Genomic DNA, 8,636 nt, shown 5'->3' with positions numbered 1-8,636 from the left:
TTCCTTTCTTCTCTCCACAGGGTTCACCAGGTGTCATTTCGATTCAAATGTCTACATTTTGCGACAGGTTGACTCTTACTTGATACTTGTGCTCTATGTTGATGATTTGATCATTACAGGGAGTACCACATCCATCATTAGTAGGGTCAAATCTGCTTTGCATGACAAATTTTCTATGACTGACTTGGGTCTTTTGCACTACTTTCTCAGGATAGAGATTTCACAGTCACCTTCTTGGATTACGCTATCACAGCCCAAGTATGCTCTTGATCTACTTGCACGCTTTCATATGGCTTATTGTAAGCCTGCACTGACTCCCTTTCTTTTCGGAGTCAAGCTTGAGGCTCAGTGTTCTTCTCCACCAGTTGATGCCACTTTGTATCGTCAGCTTGTGGGTAGTCTCATCTACTTGACTCATACATGCCCTGATATTTCATTTGCAGTTGGCATGATTTCCCGCTTCATGCAGGAACCACATGAGCTTCATTGGAAAGCCGCCAAATGCATCCTTCATTACATCCAGGGTACACATCACTATGAGATTCACTATGCAATAGGCACAAGACTTCATTTGGTTGGTTACACAGACTCCGATTGGGCTGGCGATCTTGATGATCGTAAGTCTACTTTTGGTTACAGTTTTCACCTTGGTTCTAGCCCCATTTGTTGGCAGAGCAAGAAGTAACATGCTATTGCTCTCTCTTCGACTGAGGCTGAGTATTGAGGCACTGTTAATGCAGCGACTGAGACCATTTGGCTTCAACAAATTCTCACAGAGTTTGGGTTCACCACTCCATGGCCGACAGTTCTACATTGTGATAATCAGAGTGCTATTGCAATCTTGAAGAACCTGGTCCAGCACCAGCGGACCAAACACATCGAGATTCATATGCACTATATCCGAGAGTTGATTCAGGAGTAGGTCATTGATTTGCAGTATTGTCCTACAGCGGAGCAGGTTGCTGACATATTCACCAAACCTTTCACTGAGAGTAAGTTCCAGCAGTTGCGAGCTCTCTTGGGGGTGCAAGATGTGTCATTAGGGGGGGTCAGCTGACTTCTCCTTCCTCTCTTATTGAGGGGACTTTTTCCTCTTTGAGGTTTTGTCCTTCTTCGTTGAGAGTCTTTTGTTCTTTCATCTCTCTTTTGGGGGGGAGTTTTTTCCCACTGGGTTTTCTCCTTTCTTCGTTTGTGAGTGATTGCATTGCATGGTTTTGCTTGCATTTGCATATTGTACATGGGTACCTATCATGGCCTAGTAGCTGGGACCCATCTTGCATTGTTGACTTAAGTCTTCATTCCCCTATGTTGCACTTAAGGGGGGGTGTTGGTGTAAATAAATATTCATTATGGATTTTATTACACTTAAGTTAAGTTAGGATAATGCATCTCTTCGTAGTTTGGATTTGAGACACTTAGGGAAGTGTGCACATAGGGATAGAGCTTGTAGGAGAAATTCCACCTTTTGTGGTCTTGTTTTGTTGTTACACTCCACATTCGGTGGGTCATCCACCTCTTGTGGAATATTATATTATTTCTCCTACCTACTCCTAGTATTTCTTACCTACCCTTGTTTCTCATTGAGCCACATGTCATGATTGTGTGCTCATACATCCATATGACCTTGCCTATATAAGAAGGCCTATATTCATTGTATTGGTGAATCCAGTTGATCATTTTCATATTGATGAGAATATAGTTTGTTTTTGTCATTCTTTTGTCTCTATTTTAATACTTTTCATTGTGCCCTTGATCTTGGAAAAATCTCACATGGTTGATATGAATGACTGGTAAATTTGCATAGATATATTTAGATGACCGGAAATGATCTGAAATGAGCTATTACTGATATTAGTGACATGATTTAATGTTTTGGTTAAATGGTATTTAAGTTTCAGATCTGTTACATTGTATCATTGATGTTTTAGTCAACTGATAAATTTTGATAGTGTAGTTGCAGTTTTTGATACAGTGACTAAACTAGTTAGTGTCGGCATTTGCATGAAGATTGCATTAATGATATGTTATGTTGTCATTGATGTCAATTAATCGGTAATGATATTGTTGATATTGTTTTGTAACCGGTAGGAAGAATTTGTGGAGTGAACTAGTATTGCTATATATTGGAGAGTTGAACCTGTAACCGGTAAACCCTACCTGTTGTTTTCGATAAACCCTAACCGATCAAGTTTGGTGAATTATTTATATTGGTTTATGATCTGATGATGAGCGGTAATGATTATGACATGTATTATTATTGTATGAAGATAATTTCAAGTGATTTTGGCGAGTTGATGTAACAGTTTTTGTCTAGGGAATGAGCAAGTATATTGCATATAATGCAAAGCACGTGATGAGTTACTAAGTTCAATGAAGTGGTGATCAAGGAGAGATCAAGGTTTTCTTGATTGATTTACAGAGATTGCTATGTAATCTAACAGTCATACTTGAACCGAATTGTTTGTAATCTCTATAAGAATTAGGTTTTTGTTGTGATACCGACCTAATTGATTTGTTTATAAGGTCGATGAAGTTGATTAGTAAAAGAGTTGGCAAAGAGTAAGAAAAGATCAGTTGAGTGTGTGGTTGCCGAACTGGATGATGTATCTGCAGTTTGAGTAAAGGCAGATAGGAGCATGAAAAGGATCTGATCAAGCAAGTGTAGTGCTATTCAGACAGATCAACAAACTTTTGTTGTTTTTTAACAATTACAGCATAATTGAAATCCCCTAACCGGGTAAGCTCTAACAAGCTTGGTACTATTCAAATCCTCTAACAAGGTGATCCATTAGCTTGGATTTTCAAATCCTCTATTGAGGTTACTCCTTATAGGGTATTGCTTCTAACAAGGCATTGTAGTCAATCCCTTAACCGAGTGGTTCCTAACATAATCATTTCTTAACAAGACTTTTGTAAAGATTTAACAGGCTAGGCTCCTAACAGGGCAAACTTTAGAAGACTTCAGATAGTTATCTTGTGAGTCTCATCTCACCGTGGTTTTTCCCATTTGGGTTTCCACGTCAAAAATATTTGTGTCAAGTGGTGAACGTTTTTATGATTATGTTCTTATGGTTGATTTACTTAACTACTTAACTACTTTGATAAGTTATGATAACCAGTAGCATTGAGAAATGAAGTCTGTTGACATATGAAAAATAATCTGGATGTTTATGAGTTTGAAGTTATTTACTGCTAATTTGTTGTAACAGTCAACTGGTTTATCTTATGAGTTTTTATCTTGACAGTGGTATTACATTGATAGTTCTAAGTTTCCTTTGAGAGATTGATTTTTGAGATTGGTGATGTTTGTATGAGTTTTTCTATGTATTGATTCACTCCCCCCTTTCATTAGTTGACATTTATAGTGGCGATGAACATGTTAAGATTGCTAAAAAAGAGATTTATAACGGTGATGAACATGTTAAGATTGCTAAAGAAGAGAGTCTAAGAGGAAAGTTTGATGACATGCAGATGGCTGAATGTGAGAATATCCAACAGTATGGTCAAAGGATAAAGGAGATAGTTGGTGAAATTAAGAGTGTGGGAGGTAAAGTGGAAGATGCTACAATGATCAGTAAGGTACTGAGAACCCTGATACTGGTCTACGCTATCCGAGTTGCAGCCATTCGGGAGCTTAAGTCTATTGACAAAACTAAGGTAACTCTTGACTCCATCATTGGCAAGCTTACTGATTTTGAATTAAATGGTTATGATGGTAGTGTACAAAAATCTGAGTTTGCATTTAGAGATTTTGTTTCTAACCCATCTGTGAGGAAGAGTAGAGATGCGAGTCACAGTTATGAATCCATATCCAATAGAGAAGCTGACGATGAAGACAATTTAGTTGATCTTGAAGCATTGTTGGCCAAGAGGTTGCCTAGAGGTATAGGTAAATATAGAGGTTAATTACCTTTGAAATATTTTGCATGCAATAAGATTGGACATATAGCTGCTAACTGTCCTTTTGGTGATAAAGAGCACAAACAAGAGAAATTCAAGAAGTATAAGGGTAAAGGCAAAAGAGATTGTCTTATTGTTGTTGATGGTGGTATCATTGATGAAGAATCTGATGGTGATGCTAATGAAGACATTGTGTTTGTAGCCATTCAAGAAGAGATATCAGACTAGAAGGCATTAGTATTCAGGATGGACAAGTTTGATGATTGGATAATTGATAGTGGTTGTTCACATCACATGACCGGTGATCGGAGAAAATTTCTTTCTTTGAAGGAATTCGATGGTGGAGTTGTAAGATTTGGTAATGACTCACCCTGAATGGTTAAAGGTAAGGGAACTATTTCTCTTAATGGAAAGAGAAATGCAGATGATGTCTACTGGGTTGAAGGTTTAAAGCACAATCTTTTGAGTGTGGCACAACTCAATGAGAGAGGATACCCATTGGAGTTTAAGAATGGTATGTGCAAAATCTATGACAACAAAGGTGAATTGATTACAACTGGGAAGCAAACTAAAGGTAACCTATTTCACCTTAATCTAAAGTCAACAACTATTTAATTGCAAAGATAGATGATAGTTGGCTTTGGCATAGCAGATTTTGTCATATAAACTTTGATAACATTGTGAAAGTGAGTAAGTCCAAGACAGTGAGAGGTTTCCCTCAGTTGAACAAATCGGTTAATGCTCTATGTCAGTTGGGAAAGATGATATCCTCAACTTTCAAGAGAAAATCTTTTTCAATGGAAGATTTGTTAGATTTGGTTACAGATCTTTGTGGACCAATAAGGACAAAAAGTATTCAAGGTGACAAATATTTTATGATCTTCACTGATGATTTCTCAAGGATGATGTGGGTCACATTCTTGAAGCATAAGACTGAAGATTTTGGTAAGTTCAAGCCATTCAGGGCCTTAGCTGAGAAGGAGAGTGGTAAGAAGATAAAGTGTTTGAGGATAGATCAAGGCGGTGAATTTACTTATGAGGAATTCACTAGATATTGTGAAGAAAATGGTATCAAACGACAAATTTTTGCACCAAGGACACCACAACAGAATGGTATCATAGAGAGAAACAATCAGTCAATCATTGAAGTTGCTAGGATGATGTTGCTACAAGGAGGTGTAGCAAAAACTTTCTGGAGAGAAGCTATTGGCACAATTGTCTACACTATGAACCAGATTCTGGTAAAAAGAGGTAAGGACAAGACTCCTTATGAATATTGGTATGGAAGATCACCTGATGTTAGTTATTTCAATATATTTGGAAATACATGTTTTATTAAGAGAGGTGATTATATTAGAAAATGTGAAGCTAAAAGTGATGAAGGTATATTTCTTGGCTATTCCACCAAGAGTAAGGCCTACAAGTGTTTTAACAACTGGACACAAAGAATTATTGAGAGTGCTGATGTTCAAGTGGATGAATATCTTGAAGTCTCAGAGGAAATCAATTTGGAGAAAAAGGATGAAGATCCTTGCATTTTGTTTTTGGAACCAAAAACTGTGAAATCTAAAACCGGCAAAGCAAATACTGATGTACCAGTTCAACCAAAATAGATAAATTCAGAAGAAGATAATGATAATGAAGAATCTAAACCTGAAGATAATGATCATGTTATTCCAAGATATGTGAGATTGAATCACAATCTTGAACAAATTATTAGGCATACAGATGGTGGAGTACTAACCAAAAGAAGAATCAAAGAGAATTCTTGCATGATCTCCACTATTGAACCAAGAACTGTTAAGGAAGCATTTGGTGATGATCACTGGGTTAAAGATATGGAGAAGGAGATAGATCAAATTGCGAAGAACAACACATGGACCCTAGTACCCCGACTAGTAAATAAAAATGTGATAGGTACTAAGTGGGTATTCAGGAACAAATTGAATGAAATGGTGTTGTAGTTTGCAACAAAGCTAGGTTGGTTTGCAAAGGTTATGCACAAGAGGAAGGAGAAGATTATGGTAATACTTTTGCACCAGTGGCAAGATTGGAAGGTGTCTGAACTTTACTTGCATTTGCAGCACACAAGAAATTCAAGGTATACCAGATGGATGTTAAGTCAACATTTTTGAATGTGATACTGGAAGAAGAAGTATACATTGAGCAGCTAGACGGTTATGCTTTGACTGATGAGAAAGACATGGTATACAGATTGCATAAGGCTTTATATGGATTAAAGCAGGCACCGAGAGAATGGTATGAAAGGCTTCATACACATATGGTGAAGATAGGATTTCTAAGAACTAGTGATGATAGTAACATATATCTCAAATTTGAAGGAGATAAAATACTGGTCAACGATGTATTTGTAGATGATATCATATTTGGAGGTAATGATGACATGAGAAATAGTTTTGCAGATGAAATGAAAAATGAGTTTGAAATGTCTTTAGTGAGAGAAATAAATTTTTTCAAAGGCTTGCAAATACAACAAATGAAGAATGGTATTTTCATCACACAGTCTAAGTATGTGAAAGAGGTCTTGAAGACATTTGGCACGAGTGACTGTAAACTAGCTAGGACACCAATGGTTATAGGTTGTAAGTTGTCTAAGGAATATGAATCCATATCTGTTGATAAGAAGGAATACAAGTCAATGATTGGAAAATTGCACTATGTTGTTCACAATAGACCGCACATAGCTCATGCAGTTGGCATAGTTGCTAGATTCCAGAAGAATCCTAAGGAAACACATCTGATAGAAACCAAGAGGATTTTTAGATATTTGAAAGGTACTATTGACTATGGATTATGGTATCCATATGGAGGAAAATTTGACTTGAAGGTGTACACAGATGCAGATTGGGCAGGAAATGTTGATGACCGGAAAAGAACAACCAATGGAGCATTTTTTATTGGAGGAAGACTTGTTTCATGGAGTAGTAAGAAGAAAAGTTGTACTTCACAATCTACTGTTGAAGCTGAGTATGTTGCAACTTACATGAATTGTACTAAGGCTATCTAGATGAGGCACATTTTGGAAGGTTTGAAGATGAAGATATAGAACCTGTAAAGATTTTATGTGATAATACAAGTGCCATAAATATTTCCAAGAACCCTGTTTTGCACACACAAACCAAGCATATTGAATTGAAGTATCATTACTTAATGGAAAAAGTACAGAGTAAAGATGTGATCTTGGAGCATGTTTCTACCAAGGAGCAGCTTGCATATATATTTACTAAACCTCTGCCTAAGATTACTTTTGAGTATCTTAGAAGTCAGCTAGGGGTTGTACCCCTTCATGAGGTCAATTAAGCATGATGCAGATTACATCAGCCCTAGAGCTTCTTGCAGAATTTTATAGAAGGATTGGTGTAGAAGTGGAGTTATTCCACAGAGGGAGCATCAAGTTGCAGCTTGTTGATGGTGCATAGTGAAATTTGACATTACATGTTTTACTTTCAATTTGGCATTTCTGTCAAAGGGGGAGAAGAATTATGTGATTATGGGGAGAAGAAACAATGACAAGCTGAAGACATGGAGAGCATGGTGAACACTTGGTAATGTAAACCAGGATTCCTATTCACAATCACAACATCAATCAATGATATTGATATTTGTATTTCCATCAATGTCAAAGGGGGAGATTTTTGGCATTTGCATGAAGATCAAACATTAATGATATGTTATGTTGTCATTGATGTCAATTAACCCGTAATGATATTGTTGATATTATTGATATTGTTTTGTAACTGGTAGGAAGAATTTGTGGAGTGAACCGGTATTGCTATATATTGGAGAGTTGAATCAGTAATTGTGATGGTATGATGAAATAATAAGTATCCGGTAGAATACTGAGAGGGGGGGTGGGTGAATCAGTATATTGAAAAACTGATACAAAGTTCCCAAACTCAAACTCAGTCAAACAATGTAAACATATCTCAGTCAAGATCAATATTCATAAGAATACTTGACATCAACCGGTTTAACTGTTATGACAACTTTAACATTAAACAACTTGAATCTTGTAAACATCAACAATGCTTAATCATAACTCAACATATTCATCTCTCAATGCTTCTACATAACATGTCTTATCAGAAATTAGCCACATCAACAAATAAGATCACAACCACAAAAGGATTCACCACTTGACACAAATGTTTATACGTGGATAACCCAAATAGGTAAAAACCACAGTGAGATAGGACTCACAAAGATAGCTATCTAAACTCTTCTGAATTTCACCTTATTAGGAGACAAGCTTGTTAAAGCTTTACAATAAGTCCTATTAAGAACTAATTCCGGTTAGGAATCACCCGGTTAAGGGATTTACAAATATGCCTTGATGAAAAGCACAATACCCTGTTAGGAGTAACCTCGCTGGAGGATTTAAGAATCCAAGCTAATGGACCACCTTGTTAGAGGATTTAATGAGTAACCAAGCTTGTTAGAGCTTACCCGGTTAAGGGATTTCACTTATGTTGTAATTGCTAGAAAACAACAGGTTTTTCTTGATATGTCTGAGTAGCACTACATTTGCTTGATCAGATCCTTCTAAGCTTCAATCTGCCTTCACTCAAAGTGTAGATCCATTCACTGGTTAGGCAACTACACACTCAACAAGTTTTCTACCAATCTTGCCAACAAACTTTACAAACAACTTCATTGACCTTAAATACAAATCAATTAGGCCGGTAACACAACAAAAACCTAATTCTCATCATCGA

This window comes from Cryptomeria japonica, chromosome 11 (assembly GCF_030272615.1).
Source record: "Cryptomeria japonica chromosome 11, Sugi_1.0, whole genome shotgun sequence".
NCBI lineage: Eukaryota > Viridiplantae > Streptophyta > Pinopsida > Cupressales > Cupressaceae > Cryptomeria > Cryptomeria japonica.
The sequence above is the reverse complement of the archived record's forward strand: the minus strand, read 5'-3'. Positions refer to the sequence as shown.